The sequence below is a fragment of the Prionailurus viverrinus genome, chromosome C2 (assembly GCF_022837055.1).
Source record: "Prionailurus viverrinus isolate Anna chromosome C2, UM_Priviv_1.0, whole genome shotgun sequence".
Lineage (NCBI taxonomy): Eukaryota > Metazoa > Chordata > Mammalia > Carnivora > Felidae > Prionailurus > Prionailurus viverrinus.
The window spans coordinates 94,443,498-94,462,085 of NC_062569.1; the positions used below are offsets into that span (position 1 = coordinate 94,443,498).

General features: G+C 37.5%; 1 protein-coding gene across 7 annotated transcripts in view; it reads left to right on the plus strand.

Moving 5' to 3' along the window:
• The window catches only part of IGSF11 (immunoglobulin superfamily member 11), a 263,579-nt gene that overhangs the window by 107,988 nt on the left and 137,003 nt on the right, over positions 1 to 18,588 (plus strand). For 2 of the 7 annotated variants that reach the window (XM_047874146.1, XM_047874147.1), the window contains exon 3: positions 441 to 616. The exons of the other annotated variants lie outside the window; for them this stretch is intronic. The gene's annotated coding sequence lies outside the window, so the exon portion shown is untranslated. The remainder of the gene's footprint in view (positions 1 to 440; positions 617 to 18,588) is intronic. 7 annotated transcript variants of the gene reach the window in all.

An 18,588-nucleotide genomic window follows, 5' to 3' on the forward strand; every position in this document is an offset into this window, starting at 1 on the left:
ACCTGAAAGGTTCTATAGCTTTCCTGAAAGAAACTCTTATTTCCTTTAGCTGCAAGACCAAAATTTCTTAAAACTAAACTCAGAGTTTCATTTTGCAAGTGGCTGAATTATAACACAAATTGAATTCCCAACCCTGCAGTATCTATTCTGTTAAAATTGGATCTTTACTGGGATGGAATGGGATCAAGAACATGTGGGTAAATTCCGGTGAAGATAGGGAACTTGGACTGCTAAATTCAATAGAGGCTCTTTTTTTTGGCCAGTAGAAGCAAACTTTCCACTCCTGCCTGAGAAGGTTAGTGGTATGTGTGAGATTGGGCTTGAGCCCAGTAAGTATGAAATAGGCTTTGAAGGCACAAGTACATTGCATGAGGAAGTGGTTCAAATGCCCACAGTCCCTTCTCTTCCTTTATTACCTTCTCTTTCTCATGTTTTTACAGCCTCATGAGGAGTTCTCTATGACAGTTGACTGAGTAAGAAAAAACTCAAGCCTGGCTTTACAGATGTTTTTGTGTGATGTGCAGGCAACAAACCCAAGAGGACAACTGCCACACTGTATACATAGCCCCTCTCTGTGACATCCACTGAAAGAAAGAGGTGAAGGGAAATCCTCCAAGTGAGTTAAACTGCAAGCAGTGCATCTGGTTGTTTATTTTGCTTGGAAGGAGAAATGGCCAGGTGTGTGATTATACACTGACTCATGGGCTGTGGCCAGTGGTTTGGCTGATGGTCAGGGACTTAAGAGGAAAATGGTTAGAAAAGTGGAACAAGGAAGTCTGGGAAAGAGGAATGAGAATGGGAAAAAAGTGTGAAGATATTTGTGTCCCATGTAAATTATCACCAAAGGGTGATCTTGGCAGAAGAGTCTTTAAATAATCAAGTAGATACAATGACATATTCTGTGGATACCAGTCAGCCTCTTTTCCCAGCCATTCCTGTCATTGCCCAATGGACTCATGAAAAAAGTGTCCATGATGGCACCTGTGTGGCTCAGTCGGTTAAGCATCCAACTTTGGCTCAGGTCATGATCTCACAGTTCGTGGGTTTGAGCCCCACATCAGGCTCTGTGCTGGCAGCTCAGAGCCTGGAGCCTGCTTCGGATTCTGTGTCTCCCTTTCTCTTTGCCCCTCCCCCACTCCTGCTCTGTCTCTCTCTCTCAAAGATAAATAAACATTTAAAAAATTTTAAAAAACAAGAAATAAAACTCAAATGCCTCAACTTCAACAGTAAATGAAATAAATCAGTGTCACTACCTGTACATTGATAGTTGTGTCAAATAATTGGGTTTAGATTTCCAGACATAAACATCCCATTGGTAAGATACATAGTGTATATACCATACTCCCTCAGTCAAATGAGGATCCTCACTTATGAGCCTCTTTTTCTTTTAACCATCTAAGGATCACATTTTGTCAAAAGCAGTGATCACAAATAATGTGAAGATTGCAATTGCTATGATACATGATATGTCACTATTTCCTTGAAGGAGTTTTTTCCTTATTGTAAATATTTATTTTTTTATGATTTTATTTATTTATTTATTTTTTATTTTTTTTTTCAAAGTTTTTTATTTATTTTTGGGACAGAGAGAGACAGAGCATGAATGGGGGAGGGGCAGAAAGAGAGGGAGACACAGAGTTGGAAACAGGCTCCAGGCTCTGAGCCATCAGCCCAGAGCCCGACGCGGGGCTTGAACTCACGGACCGCGAGGTCGTGACCTGGCTGAAGTCGGAGGCTTAACCGACTGCGCCACCCAGGCGCCCCAGTAAGTATGATTTTATTTTTAAGCAATCTCTGCACCCAATGTGGGGCTTGAACTCACAATCCCAGGATCAAGATCAAATGCTCCCAAAAAACAAGAGTCCAGGGCCATATGGCTTTCCAGGGGAATTCTACCAAACATTTAAGGAAGAGTTAACACCTATTCTCTTGAAGATGTTTCAAAAAATAGAAAGGAAGGAAAACTTCCAAACTCTTTATATGAAGCCAGCATTACCTTGATTCCAAAATCAGACAGGACCCCACTAAAAGGGAGAACTATAGACCAATTTCCTTGATGAACATGGATGCAAAAATCCTCAACAAGATATTAGCCAACCGGATCCAACAATACATTAAAAAAATTATTCACCACGACCAAGTGGAATTTATACCTGGGATGCAGGACTGGTTCAATATCTGCAAAACCATCAGTGTGATTCATCACATCAATAAAAGAAAGGACAGGAACCACACGATCCTCTCAACAGATGCAGAGTGAACATTTGACAAAATACAGCATCCTTTCTTGATAAAAACCCTCAAGAAAGGGATAGAAGGATCATACCTTGAGATCATAAAAGCCATATATGAAAGACCCAAAGCTAATATCATCCTCAATGGAGAAAAACCGAGGGCTTTCCCCCTAAGGTCAGGAACAATACAGGGATGTCCACTCTCACCACTGTTATTCAACATAGTATTGGAAGTCTTAGCTTTGGCAATCAGACAACACAAAGAAATAAAAGGCATCCAAATTGGCCAGGAGGAGGTCAAACTTTCACTCTTTGCAGATGACATGATACTCTATGGAAAACCCAAAAGATTCCACCAAAAACCTGCTAGAACTGATCCATGAATTCAGCAAAGTTGCAGGATATAAAATCAATGCACAGAAATCAGTTGCATTCCTATACACCAACAATAAAGTGACAGAAAGAGAAATCAAGGAATCGATTCCATTTACAATTGCACCAAAACACATAAAATGCCTAGGAATAAATCTAATCAAAGAGGTGAAACATGTATACACTGAAAAGTATAGAGAGCTGATGAAAAAAATTGAAGAATACACACAAAAATGGAAAAAGATTCTATGCTCCTGGATAGGAAGAACAAATATTGTTAAAATGTCGATACTACTCAAAGTAATCTACATATTCAATGCAATCCCTATCAAAATAGCACTAGCATTCTTCACAGAGCTAGAACAAACAATCCTAAAATTTGTACGGAACCAGAAAAGACCCCGAATAGCCAAAGCAATATTGAAAACCAAAGCAGGAGGCATTACAATCCCAGACTTCAAGCTATACTACAAAGCTGTAATCATCAAGACAGTATGGTACTGGCACAAGAACAGACACTCAGATCAATGGAACAGAATAGAGAACCCAGAAATGGACCTACAAACGTATAGCCAACTAATCTTTGACAAAGCAGGAAAGAATATCCAATGGAATAAAGACAGTGTCTTCAGCAAGTGGTGCTGGGAAAACTAGACAGCAACATGCAAAAGAATGAACCTGGACCACTTTCTTACACCATACACAAAAATAAACTCAAAATGGATGAAAGACCTCAATGTAAGACAGGAAGCCCATCAGAATCCTCAAGGAGAGAGCAGGCAAATACCTCTTTGATCTCGGCTGCAGCAACTTCTTACTCAACACGTCTCAAGAGGCAAGGGAAACAAAAGCAAAAATAAACTGCTGGGACCGCATAAAAAAACTTCTGCACAGTGAAGGAAACAGTCAGCAAAACTAAATGGCAACCGATGGAATAGGAGAAGATATTTGCAAATGACATATCACATAAAAGGTTAGTATTCAAAATCTATAAAGAACTTATCAAACTCAACACCCAAAAAACGAATAATCCAGTGAAAAAATGGGCAAAAGACACGAATAGACACTTCTCCAAAGAAGACATCCAGATGGCCAACCAACACATGACAAAAATGCTCAACATCACTCATCATCAGGGAAATACAAATCAAAACCACAATGAGATACCACCTCACACCTGTCAGAATGGCTAACATTAACAACTCAGGCAACAACAGACGTTGGTGAGGATGCTGAGAAAGAGGATCTCTTTTGCGCTCCTGGTGGGAATGCAAACTGGTGCAGCCACTCTGGAAAGCAGTATGGAGGTTCCTCAAAAAATTAAAAATAGAACTACCCTATGACCCAACAATTGCACTACTAGGTATTTATCCAAGGGATACAGGTGTGCTGCTTTGAAGGGGCACAAGCACCCCAATGCTTATAGCAGCACTATCAACAATAGCCAAAGTATGGAAAGAACCCAAATGTCCATTGATGGATGAATGGATAAAGAAGGTGTGGTATATATATATATACAATGGAGTATTACTTGGAAATCAAAAATAATGAAATCTTGCCAATTGCAACTACGTGTACGGAACTAGAGGGTATTATGCTAAGCGAAATTAGCCAGTTAGAGAAAGACAAATATCATATGACTTCACTCATAGGAGGACTTTAAGACACAGAACAGATGAACACAGGGAAGGGAAGCAAAAAGAGTATAAAAAAAGGGAGGGGGACAAAACATAAGAGACTCTTAAATATGGAGAACAAACAGAGGGTTACTGGAGGGGTTGTGGGAGGGGGGATGGGCTAAATGGGTAAGGGGCATTAAGGAATCTACCCTTGAAACCATTGTTGCACTGTATGCTAACTAACTTGGATGTAAATTTTTAAAATTAAATTAAATTAGAAAAAAAAAGATCAAATGCTCCACTGTCTGAGCCAGCCAGGTGCCCCTCCTTAGTGTAAATATTTTTCTGTCTGGAAAACATGTGATAACCCAGACATCCAAGGCTTCGCCAAAATGTATGATTGTGACCCTGTGACATTTATGCCCAGCCTGTTTCTTAGGTCTTCTTGTTCTCGTAGGACCTCATCTCCCTCTCAAAAATTCTCCCCATTTGTTTCAAGCAACCTCCACAATGGTTATATTTCACATATGCTCATAAATAATTATGTCTGTGCCCTTCCACTCTTGTGTAACCCCGTGACTACAAACCACAAGAGAGGTACCTTCCCCTGTCAAAGAGCTTTTTTTGAGGATGCTTCTCTGCTGGGCACTGCTGCCCTCGACCTGCTATATGCCAAGGCTGTGTTTCCTGGTGGGGGTTGGGGAAAGGGAGCATAGTCTCTCTGATTCTGTATGCATTTGGTCACCTAGACAAAAGGTGGCTCTGTGGAGTTCAGAGCCTCCTGCAGTCTTTCATAAACATACTTCCTTTGGCCTTTTGCCCTACTACTGCTCTCAGAGGAACTTGAACTCATCCATCAGTACAGACACGTACTGATGAGAAATGGGAAACAAGAAAAATGGCATAGCATTCCCATCACTTTCCCCGATTTTCTCTTGTCTTTATTCCACAGCTGCATCTATGCCTTTCTATCTCCTCTCAACAGCAATTAAAACAAACAAACAAAAAAACCCAAACCAAAACAAACAAAAAGGAAACAAAGGCAGAAAAAACCCCAAGCCCTGCCCCGCAAAAGGCACATACACTCTGAAGATAGATACTTGGATGCTTACTTATACTTAAGACAATCCAGTTCTTAGCTGTCCAGGAAGGTACCCTGGTACAATTTTTAAAAACACTTTTAATTATTAAATCTTATTAAAGTCTGCACAAAATGTCAATCAGTTGTTATTTGGGTATGCTAAGTGTTCCAAATGTGTACTAGTTTTATATCTAGGACAATATCGCAACGCATTATTTCTGCAATCCTATAGGCTGAGTCCCAGGAAAAGAGGTAAGCTCTTTCTGTTGGAGACCAGTTTATTTTTGCTTTCAATTTTCAAACGAATAAGAAAAATACATTTGAAATTCATGCCGAGGGCCTAGGGTTAAAAGTTATAGTCTGCCTTTTTTGGTCTGGAAGAACAATGAGACAGCATGAACTCTGAAGTCTGAAATGCCTGAATTCCAACCTCACTTACATATTCTTGGTCATGATGCTTTATGGATTTCAGTTTACCCCTTTGAAAATTGGAGATACTTCCCAGTATCCATGTCAGGGTTAAATGAAATAATGTAAAGTGCCTGGTACCTACAGGTTCAACAGTTGTTACTTCCTCCTACACAGTGCCTTTTCTTCCAGAGTTGTCTCAGACTTCAGTGAATCATAGCTATATGGAATTTCAGAGCTGGGAAGAAATAGATCTCAATTTTCATTGCCATGACGACAGAATCAGAGCAGTGAAAAATTTCCTCCCTAAACAGGAGCAACTGTTAACAAAGTAGCACCTTTTTAATTGGTGGCAAATAGGTGATTTTGTTCCTTCTCTTTCCCCCTCTGCTTCAACTAGTTTGCCTAATCCTATTTGTTTACTCTGAGTGGACCAAAAGGAGAAGTTAGCGATTGATATTCTACTTACTGTGAAAATATTAACAATGATATCTAGTGCTTTCATATCACCTGCCTTCTAATTGCTGCCTGCAGAATATCATGGAAGGTACCTGGGATTTTATTATAATCTAAAATTAGATCTTTTTGTAATCAACAGCTGTATTTGTCAGATGCCTGTAAGCTATACTTATGTATTATTCATAAAATCTCAAAAAGTTACAGTGGCCATTCAGTCTTTCTATTCTATTCACTCTCCGAATAGAATCATTTCTAAAAGGAATTTTTCCCCTTTTTGTTTTGACATGCCTAAAGTTGACTCAATTAATTCCCATGGTAATATATTTCACTCCTTCATAGTTTTTGTGGTCTTAATAACCAACCCTACCTAGTAAAACTTAAACCTCTCCTCTCTCTTACCAAAGATATGGAAAATAGCTAATCATTGTTATTAATATAGTTTTGTTTGCTCTAAGAAAGATCCCGAGTTATGGTCCTTTCTTTATGACAGTTAACTTTTTCTCACGTGATAGAGTACAAAGTTATTTTAAAACAATGTCTTCCATTAAAACATACTTTTAGGGGCACCTGGGTGGCTCTGTTGGTTAAGCATCTGATCTCAGCTCAGGTCATGATCTCACAGTTAGTGAGTTCGAGCCCCACGTCTGGCTCTGTGCTGACAGCTAAGAGCCTGGAGCCTGCTTCGGATTCTGTGTTTCCCTCGCTCTCTGCCCCTACCCTGTTCACGCTCTGTCTCTCTGTGTCTCTCAAAAATGAATAAACATTAAAAATAAATAAATAAAAAACATACTTAAAAAGTTGTTTTGAAAAGCTGATTCCTTAAAAGCAGTGTGGCAGGGGCACCTGGGTGGATCAGTCAGTTAAACATTGACTATAGATTTCAGTTTAGGTCATGATCCCAGGGTCGTGAGATGGAGCCCCATGTCAGACTCTGCCCCGAGCGTGGAAACTCCTTGGGATTCTCTCTCTCTCCCTCTGCCTCTCTCCTCACTCACGCGCTCTCGCTCTCTCTCTCTCTCTCTCTCTCTCTCAAAAAAAAAAAAAAAAAAGGCAGTGTGTCAGAGATCTGTAACAAAGGTCAGGCTTCAAAGACCAGTAAAGAAGTCCTTTAATGAAAAATGTTTTTCATTGAGTTATAATTGACATATAATATATTAGTTTCAGGGGTATAACATAGTGACTTGACATTTCTATATATTGCAAAATGATTACCACAACAAGGTTAAATATTGTCTGTCACCATACAATGTTAATACAATATTATTGACTATATCCCCCATGCTGTACATTCTATTCCCATGACATATTTATTTTATAACTGGACATTTGTTTTTCTTGATCCCCTTCACCCTTTCCCACCTGCTGCCCCCTAAGTCTTTCTCTCTGTTAACCACCAATCTATTCTGTGTATGAGTCTGGGGGTTTTTTGTTGTTGTTTTACTTGTTTTGTTTTTAAAATTCCACATATAAATAAAATCATAAAATATTTGTCTTTCTCTACCTGACTTATTTCACTTAGAATAATACCCTCAAGGTCTATCCATATTGTTGCAAGTGGCAAGATTTCATTCCTTTTAATGGCTGAATAGTATTCCATTATATATAAATGATATATTATCCATACACATACATACACACCCACACACACCCCACACACATCTTCCTTACCTATTCATCCATTGATGAACACTTAGGTTGTTTCCATACCTTGGCTATTGTAAATAATGCTGCTATGAAAAGATCTTTTCAGGATAGTGTTTTTGCTTTCTTTGGATAAATAACCAGTAGTGGAATTCTGGGATCATATGGTAGTTCTATTTTTAATTTTGTTGAAGAACTTCCATACTATTTTCTATAGTAGCTGCACCAATTTACATTCCCATCAACAATACACAAGGTTCACTTTTTTCCATATCCTCACTAACATTTGTTATTTCTTGTCTTTTTGATAAATAATAGCCACTTTAACAGCTAAAGATGTTATTTCATTGTGGTTTTTGTTTGATTTTCCCTGAAGATTAGTGATGTTGAGCATCATTTTATGTGCCTGTTGGCCATCTATATGTCTTCTTTGGAAAAATGTCTGTTAAGATCTTCTGCCCATTTTTTAATTGAATTGTTTATTTTTTGTCATTGAGTTGTATAAGTTCTTTATGTACTTTGGATATTAAGCTTTCATCAGATATATAATTTGTAAATATCTTCTCTCATTCAGTACATTGACTTTTTGCTTTGTTTATGGTTTCTTTCACTTTTCAGAGCTTTTTAGTTTGGTATATTTGTTTGTTTATTTTTACTTTTGTTTTCCTTCCCTTTGGAGTCAGATCCAAAGGAATATCGCTAAGACTGATGTCAAGGAGCTTACTGCTTATGTTTTCTTCTAAGAATTTTATGGCTTCAAGCCTTACATTTAAGGCTTTAGTCCATTTTTTAAAATATTTATTTATTTTTTGGAGAGCACAAGCAGGGAAGAGGCAGAGAGAGAGGGACAGAGGATCTGAAGTGGTCTCTGCATGGACAGGCTGACAGCAGCGAGCCTGATGTGGGGCTTGAACTCATGAACCATGAGATCATGACCTGAGCCAAAGTTGGACGCTCAACTGACTGAGCCACCCAGCCTTTGAGTTAATTTTTGTATATGGTATGAGATAGTGTCCAATTTTATTCTTTTACATGTAGCTGTCCAGTTTTCCTAGCACCATTTATTGAAGAGACTGTCCTTTCTGCATTGTGTGTTCTTGCCTCTTTTGTCAAAAATTAATTGACCACATATGGGTTTATTTCTCTCCATTCAGTTCCATTAATCTATGTGTCTGTTTTTGTTCCAATACCATACTGTTTTGATTACTAATGTTTTGTGGTACAGTTTGAAATGAAGGACTGTGGTACTTCTGGCTTTGTTCTTTCTCAAGATTGTCTTGGCTATTCTGTATTTTTTGTGGTTCCATATAAATTTTAAAATTATTTGTCCTAGTTCTTTGAAAATGCCACTGGAATTTTGATACGGATTGCACTGGATCTTTAGATTATTTGGGATAGTATGGATATTTTAAAAATAATAATTCTTCCAATACACGAGCATGGAATATCTTTCCATTTATGTGTGTCACCTTCTATTTCTTTCATTAATTTCTTATAGTTTTCAGAGTACAGGTCTTTCACCTCCCTGGTTAAATTTATTTCTAGATATTTTATTCTTTTTGATGCAATTGTGAATGGGATTGTTTTTATTTGAAAATTAATTTCTTAATTTGAAATTTTCTTATTTGAGAAAAGAGCTAAATGACTTAGAAACATGTTGTCAGTAAAATTATTTCTGTCTCATTGATAAAGGATTAGCACACATATGGAAGTCATGCTTCTTGCATGCAGATATGAAATGGAAGAATTCTCTGAGCTTTTGATAAGGTTTTTGGGGCAGAAAATAATTTTTCTCATGTGCAATTATAGAGGGGAATGAATTGGAAAGAAAGAAGCTAAAAGTGCTAAGAATGGAACTTTAAGCAGAGATTGTTAGCTGCTCAACCAATATCCATTCTCTCATTTTTCTTTAGTAAGGGAAGCCCAGTTTTCTTGGGGGCAATATTGTATTCAGGTTAACAAATATTACATTTCCATGCTTCCCTTATAAGTAGAAGTGGACAAGTAATACAGTTCAGTTCAATGATGTACAAAGGTAGTTTAAGGTTAGAACTTCTGGGAATATTTCTTAAATGTGAGTAACCCATGGTTAGTATGCCTTTGCTGCTCTATGGACTGTTTCCTTTCTTTCCCCCCACTGAAACATGAAATGCCTAATGGATGTGGGTCTATTTATAGGTACCTCAACTCAGACCTCATTCTTATAATAGTTCCTTTGATGAAGTCATTGTTGCTTTAGATTGGCTGCTTGTTAGAATTGCCTGAGGATATTCTAAAAACTAAGTGTTGGCACTTCTACTCATAGGTATGATGTAGTAGATAGTGGCAGGCCAGGGTTTCTGTTGCAAGAGTCTATTGCAAAAGTCATATAAATTACAAATATATTTTTAAAGGTATCAGAGAGCTGTAAAAGCAAGTTTATGATACTAAATTTCCAGAGGGAAGAACTGTTCTCCTTGTAGGTGGATGATCAATAGCCACTTCTCTTCCTGGGGTCATTTGCCAGCTCTGGTGTGGCCTAGGCAGAAGACTCTGCTAATAGAAAGAGAAAGGTATAAAGCTTTTAGTATAAAGCTTTTAGTGGTCAGGCAGGGCAGGAGTGAAAAAAAGGAAACCTGAAGCACATTAAATGCACATCTGGTTTTTCTCACAGGACATTAGCCAAATTTTGGTTCTGCACAGGTAGCTGAGGAGCTAAGCTGAAAGCTTCTGAAAGGCAGAGTGAAATCTTCTGTAGTCTCATGAAACTTAGGCAACAAAGACTTGCCAAAGGTGGGGATATGCCTCAAATGCACAGCTGGTTTCCCTTCAAGACATTTGCTAGATTTTACAATGTAGGGTCAGGAGACTGAAGAGCTGGGCTGAGAACTTTGGAAAAGTAGAGCTGGATCTTCCACAGTTTGTCTGAAGAGTTGGAAACTCATCAGGTACTCAATAAACAGTTCAGGAAAGGCTGAGGAAAAGAGGAGAACCAGAGACAGACCTGACTTTTATTAAAACTGAAACTAGTCCCAACCCAGTCAGTACTTGGTTGGATTGAGGTAATCACTCTCTCCTCCTATATACTAGTAAAGGACATAAAAACCCTTTTTGGTGAAGAATAACATTATTTGGAGCATTTGTGTTTCTTTAAATACACAGAATTTGGCATACCATAAAAAAAACTGCTAGGCATATAATGAGGCAAGACAAATAGGGCCTATAATTAAGGGAAAAAGAAGACAGTTGAGTAGGGCCACATTGAAGTTTGCAGACAAAGAGTTGTAATAACTGTGATTAATATGTTTAAGAAAATAAAGGAAAACATGGCCAACGTGATGAAATGATGGAAAATCTCACTAGATATTTGTTATATATAAAAATTAAAATGGACATATATAAGTAAAAAAATACAGTATCTGAAATTAATAACTCAATAAATAGATTTTGTGATATTAGACACAGCTGAACACAGGCTTAGTAAACTGGAAGACAATTCAAGAGAAAATATCCAAGTTGAAGCACAGAGAGACACAAGAATGGAGAGAACAAAACAGTGTAAAAAATGTGTATTGTAATTTAGCTCTCTGAAAACAGAAAGTCTTGATTTGTAATGGTATAACTTACTACCATGATATAAATGCTGTCACCATGGCTGATTTCAAGCAACTATTATCACAATAGCCATATCACAAAATACCTGAATATTTAAAAATTGACTTTGCAAGCTGGTAAAAGCTAGTTGTACTGCACTCTTCATATGAGTCACACTCAGAAGCTCTAAAATATGTTAGGAACACAGAAAAATAATAGAATGGGATAGAAGCAACCTTTGAAGACATTATAGCTGAGAATATCCAAAGCTTTTAAGGTAAATCAAGCCATGGATTAAAGAACTCAGCCCACTACAAGCATGATAAATACAAAGAATACTACATAAAGAATACTGCACCTCACTGTAAGACTGTTGCAAACGAAGGTGTAATAGGCTGGATAGTGATGCCCAAAGTGATCTATCCATGTCATAATTCTCAAAACCTCTGAGTGTTGTCTTGTTTGGAAAAAGGGTTTTCACAGATGTAATTAAATTAGGATTTTGAAATGAGCACATCATCCTGGATTATTTAATTCTGGTGGACCCTAACTATTATCTTGTTATTTTTTCACCATTGTAACAAAATGGTAAATACCAATTACTTGCATCAGTCATTAAAAAGATGGTATTACTATGCTGGTGCCTGGGTGGCTCAGATGGTTCAGTGTCCAACTTCGGCTTAGGTCGTGATCTCATGGTTCTTGAGTTCAAGCCCCACACTGGGCTCTCTGCTGTCAGCTCAGAGCCTGCTTCAGATCCTCTGTCCTCCTCTTTCTCTCCCCCTCCCCTTCTTGGGCATGTGTGCTCTTTTGTCTCTCAAAAATAAATAAACATTAAAAAATTTTTTTAAGATGATATTACTATGGATTTTATAGACATCAAATATACATTAAGAGACTATTATGAATTTGGAGCCAATAAATTTGGATAAAATGGATAGATTTTTGAAAAATAACAACTAACCAAAGCTGCCAGAGAATAAATAGAAAACCTGAATAGTGTGACATTAATTAAAAAGATTGCCCATGAAGAAACAACTTGACATAGTGAAAACCCAGGTTTGATGGATACACAAGTAAATTCTCACAAACATTTATGTAAGAAACAAAACAAGTATTTCACAAGTTCTGTTTTAAAATAGAGACAGAGGAGTACCTTCCTACTTTATATGAGGCCAGTATAAACTTTATTCTAAAACTAAAAGGATATTGCAAGAAAATTATCAGTCTTTCTCATGAATGTAGATGCAAAAATTCTTAAAAAGCACTTTAAAAAATACAGCTGTATGTAAAAAGGATAAAAGCAAATGCCAGTGGAATTTATTTCACAGATGCAATTAATTGTCGCTTAGTAACCACAACTCAGTTAAGGTAACTCACACATTATTAAGAAAAAAAAAAAAAAGAAAGGTCATGCTCATTGCAACAAATATAAAGAAAGCATTTCAGAAATTTTAAGAGATTAATGATTTTTTCTTAATTTTTTAACATTTATTTATTTTTGAGACAGAGAGAGACAGAGCATGAACGGGGAGGGTCAAAGAGAGAGGGAGACACAGAATCCGAAACAGGCTCCAGGCTCTGAGCTGTCAGCACAGAGCCCGATGCGGGGCTTGAACTCACGGAGTGCGAGATCATGACCTGAGCTGAAGTCGGACGCTTAACCCACTGAGCCACCCAGGCGCCCCGAGATTAATGATTTTTAAAAATCTTGGCAAACATGGAATAAAATAGAATTTCTTAACTTGATAAATATATTTATTAAAAAACCTATATGAGGCATCATATTAAATGATGAAATATTCACAACTTTTCCTCTGATACTGGATGTGAGACAAGGAGGCCTACTACCAACACTTCCATTCAACATTTTCTGGAGGTCTTAGGCAGTGTGATAGGGTAAGAAAAAAGAAGCAAATAAGGATTAAAAAGGAAGAAATAAACTTATTATTTTTAGATGATGTAATTAGGTATATAGACCATTCAAAAAAATTTAGAATCAATAAGTGAATTTTGTAAGATTGTTGGAATAAGATACACAACAGTTAAATTTTTTTCTATGTGCCAGGAAGAGACAAATAGAAAATGAAATTTGAAAAATGATACCATTTACAAAAGCATCAAAGGATTGAAGTCAACCAAATTTAGGAATAAATTTAAGTGGGAATAAATTTAACCAAAAATGTGCATACTAAATATGATCGTGAGAAATGAAAGAACCCTAACTGAATTGCTTGATCTGTCATATTCTTGGATTTGAAGAATGAATATTATGTAAAGATACCAATTTTCCTAAATTAATCTATAGTTTCAACATAATCCCAATCAAAATCCCAGGAGATTTTATTGGGGAAATTTAGGTCCTGGTTCTAAAATTCACTTGGAAGTGCAAAGGACCAAAAATAGCCAAGGCAGTCTTAAGAAACACAAAGCTGAAGGATTTATACTACCAGATATCAAGACTACTATATATCTACAGTAATTAAGGTAGTGTAGTATGGGATAAATTTCTGCATTTTCCACTAAACTGGAGGTTTCATAAGAGCAAAGACCTCTACTTAATGTATCACCAGTGTCTTAACAGGGCCTGGGATATGTAAATACAGTAAAACCACATTATACTACCCCTCAAAAGTAATTAGAATTAACATATAATAAAACTGGCAATTAATTCTTGTCCTGTGTTTAGTTCTTTTGCATATTGGGAGTGTGGGGATGGGTGGAGGCTAAAGGGCTTACTGTCTAAGGGAGGATATGGTGGGGTGATGTTAGAAGGTTAAATGGCAGGCAGATATGTCCCAGGAAGCATAGGGAATGTGTATGATGTATATTGTGGTTGAGTATTCTTATATCAAGCTAATGAAACAAGTGCCAACTCACTATTACTGGGATCACTGATGCTGCTGTGAAGTACCGGTAACACAGGACTCAACTCAGAAAGTTCCATCAAAAGCCAAGCTGTAGTATGAAGTGCCACCAGGTGGCGCTAAACCACAGCTAAGACAGGAATAAATCTGGATCCAGCGATAGGACCTCAGGAATTCCTGACCAGCTAGCCAATTTATTAGCCCAGTCATTTTATTAACCTTATAATAATTCAAGCATGCATTTTACATGATCTAATTGCTTCATTGCCACTTAACACATCATATGGTCATTTTTCTGTACTTGTTGAATTGATGAAGGACTGCATGAGACCTCATTAAAGGTGGAAGGACAGGGTAGGTAGGGTTGGCTGTGAGGCAAAGGTGTCTGTTAAAGTAGCAAAGCAGTGAAGTCTCTCATTTCAAAGATCTATTCAGAGGGCTTTTCAGTTTGTTCTGAGAATTAAATGAATTCAAATATTTGCTTATGACTGCAAAATACAATGCAATGAAAAGTTTTTGGTGGTATATCAAGTCCACAAAATGGATATTTTATTACCATGAAGGTAGGCTTTCAAATATAAAACCAATATTATAATAATAGTGGTAATAATAACAGCAGCTAACATTACTGGCCAGGCCAATTATCTGTGAAAGGTTGTAATGGGCATTTTCATTTATGCAGTAAAACCTTGACTTGTGAGTAACTTGTTCTGTGAGTGTTCTGCAAGATGAGCAAACATTTCTAACAAATTCCAACTTGATAAATGAATGATGTATTACAATATGAGTAGTCCGTGATGCCAAATGTCACATGACCACAACTGAGCCAATGGTTCTTGAAACTTGCTTTGATATATGAGTACTTTGGATTACAAGCATGTTTCTGGAATGAATTATGCTCGCAAACCAAGGTTTTACTGTATTACCTCATTGAATTCTTATAACAACTTGTGAGGTAAGAATTATATCCCATTTTTATAAAGTTTATAGTTGAGGTCTAAACAGGTTAAGTGACTTTACAAAAGCCATTTAAATATATATAGCATTGAGCAAATCTTTTATCATTTAGAACTTCAAATACAAAAGCTGTGTTTTGTATTTGCCTTGTTACTAGATTTCATCAAAAATACATTATAGAGACCTTCCAAAATCTCTAGGACAAGAAGAAATGTACTATTCCATAGTTTTGATGTGTAATTTGGAAAGAGCAGGCTATTAAAAAGCTATAATAGAATCTTGGTAAGAACCATATAGACAGGCATATAAAACCTATGTAAGGGTAGGTCTCTTAGCCTAGGTTTCCCTGCAAGTTTACCTGAGACAAAAGTTTATGTAGAGTTAGTTTATTTAGGAAGTAATTTCAGGGAGCAGGGTTAATTGGTGAAGGATTGAAAAAGAGAGGGAGGAAAAGCTGATCAAGGATGTATTCATTTGTTGGTTACTGTTGGTTACTATTGGTCATGCCAGGGCTTTCTGAGGAGCTTGAGGAACTAAGAACTGCCCCTCCTCCACTCCCCTGGAGAATGCAAGGCAGTAGGTTGATCCATTGGCTCCCATCCCACACTGGTCCCATCAGTGTTGACATCCCTGAGCTTCTAGGTTACACATGTTGGTCCCACCTGATTCCTGCCCATGTCCCAGGCAGCATTGTCCTGAGCAGGGAGAGATACTTGCTGTAGGCCACAATGAAGCAAGTTGCTGTCAGGTTATACCTGTGAGAAGTTGATCTGAACCTGCAGCAGAAGCCGGAACAAGAGGTGGGGCTGAGAAGATCTGAAATACACAAGAAGGGTCTCATACTCTTCCTTTAGGAATATAGGGTATTAGTGTGTGGATTCTGGTAATAATTATTAGATATATATGGATTTTCTGAAATAATTTTAAAGCTGTGAACCGACTTATTGGAATTAAATATCTTTTAGGCCATCTAATATTTTCTTCATTGTGTTACCATAGAAACACAGCATGGCTCACTGTTTTTAATTTGAGTTCCAATTTTTATGAGTTATTACTGATTTTATTAGTAATAGCACATAAAATCAAGGTATTATTTAATCTTTTAAGCTCTCTAACTATAAAATTTTATATTAATTTTCAAGGGGTGGTGGTATGCATTGAATTGTATAAGTGTCTTTTAAGGAAGAGTGTTCATTAACAACAGATTCAGAAGGCAGGCTAAAATCTGAACAAACAATTCTTTAGTATTAAAAAGTAGCAGAAATAGTACCAATTCCAAATTGCCAGTCAGGTTGCTATTCAAATAGAGGTATTAGGGTATAGTGGAAAGAATACTGCCCTTACAGTTAGAAAGGTTGGGTTTTACTCTTTGGGTTTTATTACTTAAGAATTCTATGTTTTTGATGAAGCAGTTTAAAGTTTCTCTAAATCTTGGTTTTATTCATCTGGAAAAATGAGCGGAAAACCACTATCTCACAGAGTTGTTGTCAGGATTTAAATGAGACTATGTTTGTTAAAGCATATAGCATGGTGCCTGGCACATAGCAAGTATGCAGAAATATGGACTGAATTTAAACCGGAAATGTACACGCAACACTGACTCTGATCCACATGCTGATCATATATGTTACCAGACTGGAGGCCATCTTTTGACCATTTCTAGTTCTCTTCATGGCTTGTTTCTTCCTATTTCTTGACCACTAGCTGAGATGTTCCTGCTTTAGGAAGATAATTTCTGGCTCTAATGAAGTAGGACCTTTCTCACTTCTTTTGTTTTTTTTGTTTTTTGTTTTTTTTTTCAATATATGAAATTTATTGTCAAATTGGTTTCCATACAACACCCAGTGCTTATCCCAAAAGGTGCCCTTCTCAATACCCATCACCCTCCCCCTCCCCCTCCCTCCCACCCCCATCAACCCTCAACCCTCAGTTTGTTCTCAGTTTTTTTTTTAATTTTTTTTCAACATTTATTTATTTTTGGGACAGAGAGAGACAGAGCATGAACGGGGGAGGGGCAGAGAGAGAGGGAGACACAGAATTGGAAACAGGCTCCAGGCTCTGAGCCATCAGCCCAGAGCCTGACGCGGGGCTCAAACTCACGGACCGCGAGATCGTGACCTGGCTCAAGTCGGACGCTTAACCGACTGCGCCACCCAGGCGCCCCTGTTCTCAGTTTTTAAGAGTCTCTTATGCTTTGGCTCTCTCCCACTCTAACCTCTTTTTTTTTTTTCCTTCCCTTCCCCCATGGGTTTCTGTTAAGTTTCTCAGGATCCACATAAGATTCTCACCTCTTTGGAAGTATACGTTCATGAATATCTTTAACCTCCCTCTAGAGAGACAAGACCTTCAGAACACTTTAACTCTAAAGACAGTGTTCTTGGTGGCAGGCAACAGAAATTGATGATGGTTAATTAAAGCAGGAAAGGTCCAGGAGCAGGAAAGCTCCTAGAAAAAACGGGAAGTCTAAAGGGTCAGAAAACAAGCAGAAACCAAAGAAGGCTAGGTTGCTGAAATGACACTATAGGAATAGTCCAGTGACAACCATTGATGATGGCACAGGTACTGGATGCCACACCTGGCATCATTGCCACAAATGTCTTTGTTCAGTGGACAGTGAAGTGAGTTCTTTATCCCTTCTTTATTCGTATCCCTTATCCCTTTCTTATCCCCGAATTTTTGTGACACCTGCTCACGATTTATAGCCCAGAGATGAACTTCTCCTGTTGGCTCAACCTTATATTATGGGAGCACAGTATAGATGCTAGGAAGTCATTTTTGGAGTCTGCATTGGAAGGTAGACTTTGGTTCCCACTGAGAACAAAACTGGGGAATTCTCTGAACATTGGAAGAGAGTCTTGATGCTTAGAAGTCAAAAAATACTTAGCAATCAAAACAATTCCCCACAGTCTACTCCTTTGAATGCCCAACATCTACCAATACTTTCCTCCCTTATATTTATATTAAAAAATACATAATGCATGTACCTTCTCACAACTGTTAAATCACTCAATTCCACACCAGGAGACAATTGCAAACTCTTGTTATTATTTATGGTTCCATACTTAAGTCCAGTGGTGATATCCGTTCTTCTTTTTGGGCTGTTCTTCTGTCTTGATATTCCTCTGTCTGTGGACTGACTATAAAATTATCTGCTGCTATCACACCCTAAATAAAACAAGAAGAGGAAAGAAACAGAAAGTTAGTTAATAGTGTAAATATGTAAATGACAGAGCAAGGAACAAGATAGAGACAGAGGCTACACACATTATTTCTGAAACAAATTATTAGGCCATAACTATTTCAACTCTGCATCTTTAAGAGATAGCATTCTTTTAGCACATTCTTAGAAAGTACTTGAGTTTCAGTCCAGAACTTGA